Source organism: Halichondria panicea, chromosome 3, assembly GCF_963675165.1.
Source record: "Halichondria panicea chromosome 3, odHalPani1.1, whole genome shotgun sequence".
Lineage (NCBI taxonomy): Eukaryota > Metazoa > Porifera > Demospongiae > Suberitida > Halichondriidae > Halichondria > Halichondria panicea.
Genome location: NC_087379.1, coordinates 2,663,612 through 2,677,390, shown reverse-complemented (window position 1 = coordinate 2,677,390; position 13,779 = coordinate 2,663,612). Strand labels below are relative to the sequence as shown.

Below are 13,779 nucleotides of genomic sequence, written 5' to 3'. Positions count from 1 at the left end.
TAGTGCCTTTAATTTGAGGTGACGTGATATTTAAGTTTTTTATAAAGCTGTCAATTTCCAAGCGCAAGGGCCTGAGAAACTACAAATTGACTTTGCATGGCCTAAGCGTGGCATTTTTTAATCAGAGTTCCGGTCCTTCCCTAGGAAAATTATTCTTTTAGCTTTTCAGATACACAATTTAAAATGCCATTTAATATCATAGAGCCTCGATCTTTACTGGTGGAGGGGGGATCTAGACTGTTGGGGCGGGGGGTGAGAGCTAAAGTGTTTAGGAAAAAAGCTTCTCCGTGCTCCCACCTCACTGGTAACCCTGTATAGAGGTATAGATGCTAACATAACAGTACTCCAATATGAAAGACGACCTGCTATTATTCATGCTCGTAAAATGAGTATAGAGTTTCTTAGATTGTGCAGGTGTGTAGCTATAGTGCTGAGCTGATCATTCAAAAGGTCATCTACAACAAAATATGTTCATGGTATGCATGAATAATTATGACTGCATGGCCACACACACTCACACACACATTCATAAACAGCTCAAGATCGACTCGTTTCAAGCCTATACATGTATTCACTGCTGGAACTTTGGGTATAGGTCTAATGAAACACCTCATAAACACTTTAATATTTACCTGTACAGTTTCAAAAATTGAGCACTCGTACAAGAGACTTGGCTATGCTACAAAAATTAGGAGATCTATAAAAATTATTCACTACTCTATAAACTAATTCAATGGTTTCGCAGTCACAATACACGATAATCCTTCTCTCTCCTATTTCTTAATTGCTTGTAAAGCATCAAGAAGTAGTTCTGCCATTTCAATCTGTTTATCAGACTTATTCTGCCATGTTTCATACTCTCCGGCAGCAGCAGCTTCTTTCAGTTTTTTCGTATTGGCTTTCACCAGTTGGTCCAGGATTGTTCCGTTGCTCTTATTTCGATAGAGTTTGTAAGTAATTGCAAGAGTAGTAAACACGAGAATCATCTGATTGATGTTTAGCAGTCGAGTGGGAGCTTCATCAATAGCAAGGTTGATAGGAACAATGAGAAAAAGAATCACCACATACACCAAAATTCCAGCTATAATTAACGATAACACCACCAACATACACAATAAACAATTGTGTATCAGAGATTTACCAAAACCAGCTTCCCAATAAGTAAACTTTCTACTGATACAACAGTTGCCACCAGAATCTTTGTCTACACTATTAAACCTTTTTTTCCAACAGTCACAGCACATAGCATCACCTTTTTTACAACACTTAGCACATTGCACAATATTGTAGTACGCAGTTCGGTATGTCACAACAAATACAAGAACAGAAATTGCGTAAAATATGAGAATGGCAGAAGCATGATGAGGAGCGTGTATGTAGCCGACAAGAATATGGTAAGAATGAACAACAACACAGGAACAAGGTCCAAGCAGAACATAGTACCAACTCTTTTTCAATCCACAGCAGACACAGGTTAGCCCAAAAAGAACTGCTAGACAGATGAACATATCATAGGCAAACATTATGTGTGGGATTGCGTACTCAGCTTCGAAATAGAATACACTTTCATTGTTAAACTGATCACGTGTCGTTTGCTTGAAGAAAATGTCTCCAAGCTCTCTTGTATTTCTATAACCCACAGCCAAGCAATCTAAGACAAGTACATATACGATAAAGGTCAAAGAACCAAATACAGCGATATAAATGTACAAATTTTTTGAGGAAATGTTTGGCTTCCATTTTCTTTCGTCATCTGCATTATCGTCATTTGCCTTATTTGTATTATCGTCACCAGTGCTACCAAATTTTACTCGAAAATGGTGAAAAAAATTTATTTTGTAGTTCTCAATTAAGTGATGGAACAAAAATCCTAAAAATACGATTACTAATACTGGAAAAACTACATGAAAACTTATCGTATATCTTGTTAAATGTTTCCCCTGGATGACTAGCGGATTTTGTCCTTTATAGAAGGTTTCCAGTGTTTTGCGACTCTCTCCTTTTGCATCGTACACATCAGAAATACGGGCAGAAACTTTTTGTTCCATGGCATAGAGTTTTAGCTGCAAAAAAACATCAAGACAAATCACTTTTATATGCTAGATCTATTAGCTTACCCTTTGGGTGAGAAGCTTGAGCATATCGGGATCAGTTTCCATACAATTCGGTTCGAGATACAAGGAAACATTTGACTCGCGTAGGGATGGATCAGAAAACAGGAGAGATGTATATTGGAGAGATTCAACTGGTTGGAACAAGTAGAAAGTGGACTGAGTCCAAAACCAGGTTTGGTTGGGAGAGGTTAGAGAATAATCAGTGGAGCCATTTCCAGACATGTTTCTTGTAAAGTAGTATGTCACTGCAATAAAAACTGGGTTTGATGTATCGGATGGGAAGAAGGCACGCTGCAAGTTGTATCGATTTCGATCACTTGATATAATTTCGTTAACGAGCACATGAAAGCATTTCGAGCACTTAATTTCTCCTGGCTCGCAGCCAAATGTATTTGCTACACCCGCACCATCTGTAGCATTTCCAAGAGGTAGGGAATTCGCATATGAAGCAAGACTGATGACAAAAATCACGTTAGCTAAATATCTCATATTGGCTTTAGTCTATAGAAGATTATAGATTATCTTAACACTCAGCCTGGCTAATTTCTTTGTGAGCATTATAGTTGCATGTTCAAATCACACCATTTCCATGGTAAAATATATACAATCATTCATGGATATAACACCAAACTAACATCCCGTGAATACACACTGTATGGGTGGGTATAGGCTAAACAGCACGTGCATGCCATTAAAAATGAATTGTCAACTGATTTGTGGCCATGTTATTTTAAGAGCGTTATTATAAGTTGACTATGGTATATGCATGCATGCATTCCTATGCACACTACAAAATTAAAGATTGGACAAGTACACAGCAAATCGAAGTTCATGCCATGAATAATGCATGTGACAACAACTACATCAAGCCTCAACCATAGTACATGCAAGCGCCATGAACATTTTCCAAAAATAAACGACAATACTACACTGCAAAAAAATGCTACTGCATGTCGTAACAAGCTGTTAAGAATCAATTTGCTTGGCCACATAATTATACATAATTATGTATAATTTTATATTATATACATGTGGATATCATAATTATGCTAACAGAGGAACCATGAACATTACTCATTATCATGGCAACAGTGGGTCGAACCACACCGAACACCTGTAGAACACCCTCATAAAGAGTTTGCTTGCATGCGCTGAGGTTTTTATATAGTTACTACCGGTAGCGCTCTGATCTGCAATATCTGTAACCGGGCTTGTCAAATCACCAATATACCACTATTGTTCCTGCTTGTTGTACCTTCCGCTTGATCACAACCAGTAGAATGTTGAGAATTCGATTTTTTATCAAAGAAGTGTGCTCATTTGGCGTTTCGACTTGCTTTTCTTCAGGCCTTTCCACTTATCCAACTCTAATGTTTGCACCTACATGCACTATTTGTCGATTCCATGTCAACCATGCTTGGCGTTTTACCATCACCATTATTAACCCGCGGCGCCACGTAGTATAGTAGTCGCGGCCAGTCTGTCTGTCTGTCTGAGTCTACTCACCTGGATGTGATAGCACTGCATGTGTTTGTACCATGGATGCAGCCTCAACACAACGAGGTAGATTTTGATGTTAAAGTTTCATCGTCGCTTAGAAGCTAAAAAGCTCGAACCTAGATGTACACGAGGCTTTGACTCGAGACTGTAGGCTCACTAAACCTCAAATTAACGCCGAGGGTTTGCACTTCAGTGCTCTATATATAGTTGTTCTTATTTGTACATTAATTTTAGTTAAAGCACCTTGATCACCATTAGTAAGAATGTTTGGGAATCTGAATACGAAAAAATGTGCGTAAATAACATTGCATCTTGATTTTTTTCATGCGCCTTTTCTTTTTTGAACATCTCTTGTAACAGTAAACAAGGTTGTTATACATACGTAGTCCTATATGCAACAACGAACACAACAACAATAATTGCATAGAATATCATGACAGCAGAAGCGTGATGAGGGTTGTGAATGAGAATGTGAAATGAGTGCACGAAAATGGACCAAGAATTTAATTCGAACATCTAGAACACAGTTTAATAAGTGGAATAGTTGTAATAAGAACCAAATGAGTAAATCATAGATGAGTATTATAATAATTATTGTGATGCTAATTTCTTAAATTTGCTTTTTGCATTATAGAGCCGGCGATGAAAAAAAGTTGATTAGTGAACGCTCGCCTTTTGGATATGTGCGAAAAGGGAGAAATTTGATAACTCGACTACAAAAAGGCAAAAATGGCAATGGCCTTTTTGGTAACATCGTGACTATCGTTCTGTAATATTTCTTTTGGCAATCATCTTTATCATCTGTATAACCAGAAACAATTGTTTGAGCACTTCAGAACAATGTCTGAAAAGGAAGAGAATGTAGAAAACAAAGCGTCCAATGCACTAGTGAGTTTGAGTGTCATGTACATCCTCATTTCAATTGTTGGCTCTCTGTCATTATGTTTATTGTTTTACTTTGCGCTATAATTATAAATTATAGGCAAGAATTCGAATTCGAGGCCAAACTGTTTGCATAGTAGTTTTTCTGCAGTTTAAATCGTTACTTTATATAGCTACGGGGCCGGGGGGGGGTCGGACAAAGATGAACTGTTACTTAAATTCTTAGTCTCATTCCAAACTGTCCAATAGTCTTAGGAGTGTTAAAGTGTGTCATGTTAAAATGGGGGAAATCGGTTTATAGAAAGGAGGTTTTGCAAGCCCCTGTACCACAGTTGAAGCTATCCTTGAGATTGTAAGCAAGGTTTGTGCGCTACGATACTGGTCACACAGACTGCATGAGCTAAGAAGATTCTACTGTCGATAACTCTCATGATCAGCTTGTGCAGCATCACAGCCGGTCTGGGCAAGGTACTTCTATATATAGTACTGGGAAGCTATACACTCCCTAGAAGTTTGAGGAACTATAAGGCCACACCAAATTAATCTTATGTTTCACAGATTTTCGGGTCATATTTTTGCAGAATGCCCCAAAAAATTAACCAATTAGTGGTCATGTCAGAGGTCAGAATAGCCATGTGATCTAGCAAAATGTTGTAATGTTTTGCGCTAAAGTGACTTTTTGTGGTGTGTTGTGACTCTGTTTGTGGTTTTATAATGATATTCATCAATTTTTTTCCTGCCACCCTGGTCTGTTTTTGGAGATTAAAAGTCCGTGAAACATAAGATCAATTTGGTGTGGCCTATAATGAGTAATTTAGTTGACAAATTTCACATTGAACTCAACGTAAAAAACTTGCCTGACTCAGCAGAAATATTTGTGCTCGCGTGATGCTGTCTGGTCCCCCTGTAGTAGATCTTCGCTAATCCGAATAGAGCGGGACCAGATTCCACCTGAATACATGACTCAGACAGTGCCCTGCACTCGATCTCAAGCATCATCTCATTTGTCTTGTTCAGTAACCTACGTGTATATACATTTAAAACATACCTATTGATTTGCATACATGCATGTATACCAATCTATAGCATGAATCCCCTAAGTGTAAACGGACAGAGGGTATCAAAATGCACAATGCACGGGTTATTCCCGTGCATTGTGCATTGTGGAAGTCATGTGGGCCATTTCATATTTAGGAAAAATTCCCTCAAAAAGGTAATTATTGTTTCAACACTGTAGCAACAGATCTCAACTGAATGACAGATAAATTAGCTACAACAAAAGGCTACAAGTACAGTCTAGAACAGCTATTATGGAATGACAACACACTTAAAACATAAGAGTTTCTATATGATTCGAATCAGTAGTAGTACAGTCTAGTTGAACCAGTTATGATTGTACTTCAATAGTGTTTAAGTGTTCAAACAATCATCCGGCGCTGTTACTTAATGTCGGCTGTTTTATACATAGCACTAAGAGCAACGTAAGCCACTTCTTTGCGTCTCTCATTACGGCTCATCTTTTCCCAGGCGTCTGTTTTAATGTCCTTGAAGTGACGATCTTTTATTTTATCTTTATTGGTGACAGCTCTCACCAAGTAGTCGAGAAACGTCTCAAACTTCCTATCTTGGTAAATCTTGTAAGTAATGGCTGCTCCAAAGAGAATAACTATGGTCTGGTTGATGCTGAGGATTCGTGCTGGTGCATCATCAATAACGTGGTTGATTGGCACTAAGATAAATAGGAATGCTATATAAACAAAAACCAAACCTGTAAAAATAGACAAACCAAAGAGGAACACTAGGGTACACAAATGTTGACTAGATTTATTCCGGCAAAAAACACAATGTACAAATGGTAATAATATTATTTTTGTTACAGAAGTGTTCATGAAAGTAAATGAATAATTTGTGGCTCTATGGCCTATTGTTCCATGACCTTCATTCTCATCGATAACAACAGGAAAACAGTAAAACAATGCTCTGCAAACACAGTTACACGTGGATTGCTTCTGATGCCATTGGTACAACTTAAATAAGTTGTGATAGGCAGCCTTCAATGTTAAGATAAAAGTAACAATCATAAGTCCGTAGAAAACCAGCATGCTTGTTGCATGGTGTGGTGTATGAATGAATCCCACCATGATATGATATGAATGGATAAACAAGCAAGAAATTGGCCCCATTATAATGTTGTACCACTTCTTGTTAGATCCTAAAGACAACTTGCACGACTGTCCTAAGCAGCTGCATCCGTTACAACACACAATAGTAGTACGAGGACACAACTTGCGTATACACATCAAAAACATCAAAATGAGTACAAGCAAATCTTCAGCAAGCATCAAACTAGGTACACTAAATTCCAGGATTAGAGTCATTACAGACTCATTTCGATCATTCTTTGCATTTGGATGATAAATTTCTTCTTGTACAAAGAAGACCCGTTTATTGACTCCAATGCAATCGAGTACAATCACAAAAAGCACAAAAAGAAAACAACACGTAACACTGATATATACAGTCATATTGACAGTTGAAATCTTTATCACTCCCAGACTATGACTATCATTGTCTGCAGACTTTTCACTCCTCACAAAAATAAGTTTATCGTTTTCTACAAAATGATGCAACAGATTCGCAATGAACAAAACTCCAAGAAATGGGAATACAAAGTGGAAAGCAAATGTATAATAGCTAAGATGTTGACCTCCATCGATATAACTACCATTGTGAAACCTCAACAATGTTTCTAGGCTCTCTCCTTTTGCGTCGTAATCATCGCTAATTGGAGCAGCAATAGTTTGCATAGCTGTATACGACTTTAACTGTAATTTTGAAGAACAAAATGTTTTAAGAGACATATATAGCATAATTATAATTACTGGATTACATGCAGGGCCTATAATCAATGTACAATTGAAGCAATTATCTTAATAATTCACTTACCCTTTGAGTTAGTAGCTGCATCATATCGATACTACTGTTTTCACAACTTGGCTGTAAATACAGATCGATTTGATTTGAACTTAACGTTGTGTCAGAAAACAGGAGAGAAGTGAACTGCAAACTTGCTATTGGTTGGAATAGATAAAATGTCGACTGCGTCCAAAACCATTCTTGAGTTGAACCTTCCTCCAAATAATCTGTAGGACCGTCTGGGTTTCGAGTAAAATGATAGGTAACCCTTACAAATACAGGGTTGGAATTGTTTGCAGGAAAGAAAACCTTTAGGAGATTAAAACGATTTTTGTTGCTTATAATCATTTCGTTGACAAGAAAATCGTAACACTGGGAACAACTGTCCTCTCCTGGGTCACACTGAGGTAAAGGTTCACGACCAGAACTTTCAGTCACTACTGGAGCAATATTCACAGGTGCACCACTAACAGCATTTCTAGCACTAACTAGTACTACTAGAAAGAGTAGGTATTTGGATTCAGACATGACAATTGCAAACTAGTGTTCTGCTCACACCCTGGACAAAAACTATATATACCACGTGCTATTGTCAATGCCACATTTATTATAAGGATCAAGCTATTTTTAGCATCAAAAACGAAGTCACAATGCACATTTCATTGTCAAACTGAATGCTAAATAGTTTACTATGATCTCATTATACACATACATGCACTAGCTCGATGTATAATTATATGTTAGTCAATTCACAGCATACACATAAGTTAGGGTTATGCATGTACACGTGACGTACATGTAATAGTTGTACCATGGATATCAAGGGTGTATATTGGATTTGTACTACCTCGTGCAGTTCTATGTATTCCCCGAGGGAATACATAGAACTGCACGAGGTAGTACAATAATAAACAATACACTGTGAGTATAGCTTGTACTATGAACACCTATTGACAATTAGAAGCTGTTATCCAACCCTTTTACAACTGAGTAGTAGTTGTATGTATTCCCCGAGGGAATACATAGAACTGCACGAGGTAGTACAATAATAAACAATACACTGCGGGTATAGCTTGTACTTAGCCTCGGTCCCAGGCCGATTTTTTTTTAATAGAACAAACTTCAATTGGAGACGGATCGGCCGGGGGTCGAGGCTAGCTTGTACTATGAACACCTATTGACAATTAGAAGCTGTTATCCAACCCTTTTACAACTGAGTAGTAGTTGTAAACACTCTTTGAACCCTGCCGTGCATGTGCACTGTGCACATAATTTTGTATGCGTGTGCTTGCACTTGACAATTAACCACATTTACAACTTCAGATATCCGCACATTTTTTGCTTTCCACAAATTTTGTCTTGGTAGTCTTTTTTTAAAAGAGAAGGTCTTTAAAGCGTGGAGGCATAGGCCCACCCATTATTCTATTCTTTAATTCTTGAAAAATGTGCCCATTATTCCCATAAAAAATCCGATTATTCTACAAAAATGTGACATAACAATGTAAAAATAAACATAACACACAACTGACTCAAGACATACTATGATTCTCAGTGTTATCTCGCTGATTTGAACTGATCCCTAATTAAAAGAACGGCGGCTGATTTATGAGTCTGCATCTTCAGCCATTTTTTGCCATGTGAACATAGTTATGCAAAATTTAATGTAATGATCTTTACCAAAAGTTTGACATTGATGCATATTATTCTTTAGACACCTGTTATGCTAAAACTTTTTTTGGCCTAGTGAAAGGAGGGCTTCAGACTGACCACAGCCAATGTACCCTTAGGGTACATGAATTTTAATGTAAACCCTAGCAGGTTACATGGAATTTATACCCTGGAGGGTATCCTGAGAGTTTCAATGAGTGTCAGAGCATTCCACCCACTGCCGCATGAGTGCAATTTTACACATACACTTAATAATATATCGATATCGATCTAGTGACTGTGTCTACATGCATGCATGTTCGTTTACATTATATATAGACACGCTATACATGATGATGTATGTATAGAACAGCAGTCATGCCAGAGAGAGTATATACCAGCTAGGAGAAACCTACACACTTACTGACGTAAGTAGTATAGTAATCAACGCTAATTGCATTCTTCAGCTCATAAACCGGTTTACTGCCATGTAAAATATGGGCGTGTTCTGAGCTACTGCGCATGTGCAACTCAATGAATATCATTAAACTGTTTTCACAGTGCCAAAAATTATTTCGGAATATTTGGCACAGGCCTAGTCAGGACTCAGGACAGAAAATTCGATGGCAAATGATTCAACAACATGCAGCAAACTTATTATAAGTATCAAAGCTATTTTAGCGCCAAAAAGAAGGTCACAATGCACATTCTTTGTCGAACTGAATGCTAAATAGTTTACTATGATCATCATTCTCGAGCTCATTAACACTCGATGTATATGGTCTACCAGTATAACATTTATACAAGAATTCCAAGTCATAGGTATCTTCGATACAATCAGTACTGCATGTGGTCTGTTGTATATAGTTATAAAACCAGGAAGCTCATCATTTTACACAATCACGAATATTTGCATGGGTTGCACATGTATACGTGCATGCAGTAGAAGTCATGCAGTATATAATATCAGTTATAGAATAATTATACATGGTCAATCATGAGTCAGGTTTGCACATGTGCAGTGTAGATATGTACTATATAGCCGTCTACATAATGCATGGACTAACTGTTGATTATAATAAAGACTACTTGAAAGGTACATAATTATACATGTATAATAATACTGTATAGAAACTGGATTATTAGCGCTTACTCGACTATAAGCGTATCTTTATTTTAAGCGCATGCTCAACTGCAGGCTTTTTATAAAGCGCTTTTCCAATTATGCGACGGTTATGATTCAGCTATAAATTTTGTTTATCTATGAGCGCGAGCTAGTTAGCTTGTACAGTGCAGGATAGCTAATATAGCTGGCAATATCCATCTAGAAGGACTTTCTGGGCATGCTGTTACCTTGTCTGATCGTGCTGAGAGAATGTGAGACATAGATAGGTCCTTTTATTCCAAGTTCCTGGTCAATATGAATGTTTTTCAATATGTAAATGAACTGTAAAATGAACTGTAACATAATAGTATGATATAGATCCAGTTAGGGTCACCTGCTTTCCTTGGTTGCTCACTTTCTAGCCAGCTTGTGAGTCAGATATAAGCGTATAGAGCTCTGCTATTTATAGCAATGGTAGAAAAATTCCAAAAGTGAAAATAGTTTATGTTGTAATGTTAGATTTAGAGTTTACCAGGCCCACAGCTGTAGGGGTTATCAGGACCTTGGTCCTCTAATGGACATGATTGATGATCGGAGAAGAGGGAATGATAGTCGGCATTTTAGCCAGCACATTATACTATTGTAGGGATAGTTCCATTTGGTTGCCAGTAGTGATGCCAGTCTTTTGTAAATTAAACGTGTTGGCCTCATTACCTAACCCCCCTGTGGCGGACGGTACAAGTGGTGTAAAGGTGGCGTGTTCGATCTCTCTTATTCTTTGTTCGTAGGCCCGCTTTTTGATCCTTTCATGCTTTCTGTATGCGGAGGAGGGTTGGGTATACTCTAACATCGAAGTAAGTTCGTTCAAATGTTCCTCCCCAAAAACCGTTGGATGCTATATCTAGCCGTGCAGCAACTTTTTGTTCCATGGCATAGATCTTTAACTGAAAATAAAGTTACACTATATCCACGGCAAAAATTACTCACTGTATACATGCAGCTATATAGCAGCTTTTTACCCTTTGGGTGAGAAACTTGAGCATATCGACATCAGCTTCCATGCAGTTTGGTTCGAGATACAAGGAGACGTTTGACTTATGTATAGAGATGGATCAGAAAACAGGAGAGATGTATACTGGAGAGATTCAACTGGTTGGAACAAGTAGAAAGTGGACTGAGTCCAAAACCAGGTTTGGTTGGGGGAGGTTAGAGAATAGTCAGTGGAGCCATTTCCATGCAGACACGTTTCTCGTAAAGTAGTATGTCACTGCAATAAAAACTGGGTTTGCTGTATCAGATGGAAAAATACGCTGCAAGTTGTATCGATTTCGATCACTTGATATAATTTCATTAACGAGCACATCGAAGCATTTCGAGCACTTAATTTCTCCTGGCTCGCAACCAAACGTATTTGCTACACCCGCACCATCTGTAGCATTTCCAAGAGGTAGGGAATTCGCATATGAAGCAAGACTGATGACAAAAATCACGTTAGCTAAATATCTCATATTGGCTTTAGTCTAGAAGATTATAGATTAATATGTTAACACTCAGCCTGGCTAATTTCTTTGTGAGCCTTATAGTTGCATGTTCAAATCACACCATTTCCATGGTAAAATATATCCAATAGCATTATAATCATTCATGGACATAACACTAAACTAACATCCCGTGAATACACACTGTATGGGTGGGTATAGGCTAAACAGCACGTGCATGCCATTAAAAATGAATTGTCAACTGATTTGTGGCCATGTTATTTTAAGAGCGTTTATAAGTTGACAATGGTATATGCATGCATGCATGCATTTCTCTGCACACCACACAATTAAAGGTTGGACAAGTACACAGCAAATCAAAGTTCATGCTCATGAATAATGCATGTGACAACAACTACATCAAGCCTCAACCATAGTAACATGCAAACGCCATGAACATTTTCCAATAATAAACGACGATACTAAAAAAATGCTACTAATGATTCTGCATGTCGTAACAAGCTGTTAAGAATCAATTTGCTTGGCCACATATACATTATTATGTATATATACATGTGGATATCATAATTATGCTAACAGAGGAACCATGAACATTCCCTGTTACATTTATGACTTGTGTGGTGATGTAAGGCATGTGATACCATCAAGCCCACGAGCTTTTCAATTAGTTTATTTGTCTTACATCACCATGCACAAGTTATAAATGTGCATGTAACAAGGAATTTTCATGGTTTCTCTGTCAGCATGTATAGCGCTACCCCATCTCCTGTCTGTATACTCATTATCATCGCAACACTGAACACTTGTATAGAGCACCCAAAGAGTTTGCTTGCGCTGAGGTGCAGTTCGAAGTATCAAATGAATGTCAATTCCTATATATATCAGACAGTAGAAATGCACTCACAGAAATTGAAATTGATACAAAAGACGTGATATAGAAATACAAATTAAACTAATTTACAATCCCACAAGCAGTTATAGAGTGAGAAATAGGATCACAGAGCCAATATACCAACCAAACGATCAACACCTACATGCAAGGGAATAATCTGAAGCTGCATGGAGCAACTAGTAACACTGGAATGCATGTGAATATACACACGTACTGGAATGACCACTCATGCATGCACATAACAATTTGGAGCTTCAATATAAGCAAGGGCATGCAGGTTCAGCAATAATTATGGTGGTGGGCAAGGAAGTCAGTGATTCAGCATTATAAGAGCGTAAATAGAACTAAATATCACTTACCAGTGGTGATAGTGAACCTGTTGAGGGTGTACTTGTGAGTGGAATACCAACAATTTGAGCCACAAAAAAACGATAGTTCACTCTCTCTTTCTCTCTCTCTAGAAAATCGAGCAGCTGCATACCCCTCACCATCCATTCCCGTAATCCCCGCCCGAGTCATAATGTAACTCAGCCACTAGGGCACTATAGGAGAATATAATAAAGGTGTCCGACTGGAAATGGCTGAGCTCTGGGAAGTTTGTGTGTGTGCGTGTGCGTGTGTGTGTGTGTGTGTGCATGTGTGTGTGTGCATGAAACTCAGTGTGAGAGCATGCAGTAGATAAGCCAGAGCTATCCGACACATTATTACCCGAGGCGCGCGTGGGCGGCCACGGGTATAGTAGTCCGTTGGTCTGTTTGTTTGTTTGTAATGTGTGAGTCTACTCACCTGCACGCCATGGCACTGCGTTTACAGCATGGATAGCCTTCATACAACAAGTTATTAATTTTAATAGTGGCAGAATTTCATGTTAAACCTTCGTTGTCAAATAAAAACGAGCAAAAGCTAAGAAGCTTGTGACTGGGTCTGCTTACCTGGATGCTCTAGCACTGCGTTTACAGCATGGGTAGCCTCCACACAACAAGTCAGTACTTCTAATAGTGGCAGCTTTCGGTGTTAAAGCTTCGTTGTCTAATAAAAGCGAGCAAAATGTAGCTTGAACAGAACTTGCACATGCGTTACTTATAACTGAAGTGATCCTGTACCAGGTCCAGAAACAATGGAACAGGGTCACTAAAGTAGAAAGCTGTATATACCAGGAACAATATTGGAACAGGGTCACTAAACCAGAAAGCTTGCTTTAAGCTGACTGGGATCCATGCAGGA

The 13,779-nt window shown here is 38.2% G+C and overlaps 2 long non-coding RNA genes across 3 annotated transcripts; both read right to left on the bottom strand.

Moving 5' to 3' along the window:
• Positions 1-584: 584 nt before the first annotated feature.
• On the bottom strand, positions 585-13,211 carry LOC135333239 (uncharacterized). Of its 2 annotated transcripts, none has more exons than XR_010393786.1 (3): positions 12,915-13,211; positions 2,118-5,517; positions 585-2,063 (listed from the first exon to the last, which is right to left on the bottom strand). It is a non-coding gene; the product is annotated as an uncharacterized LOC135333239 (long non-coding RNA). The 2 variants fall into 2 exon arrangements; XR_010393787.1 differs by lacking the exon at positions 12,915-13,211 and adding an exon at positions 8,953-9,064.
• LOC135333240 (uncharacterized) lies at positions 6,940-8,277 on the bottom strand. Its single transcript, XR_010393788.1, has 2 exons — positions 7,443-8,277; positions 6,940-7,321 (listed from the first exon to the last, which is right to left on the bottom strand). It is a non-coding gene; the product is annotated as an uncharacterized LOC135333240 (long non-coding RNA).
• Positions 13,212-13,779: the final 568 nt, after the last annotated feature.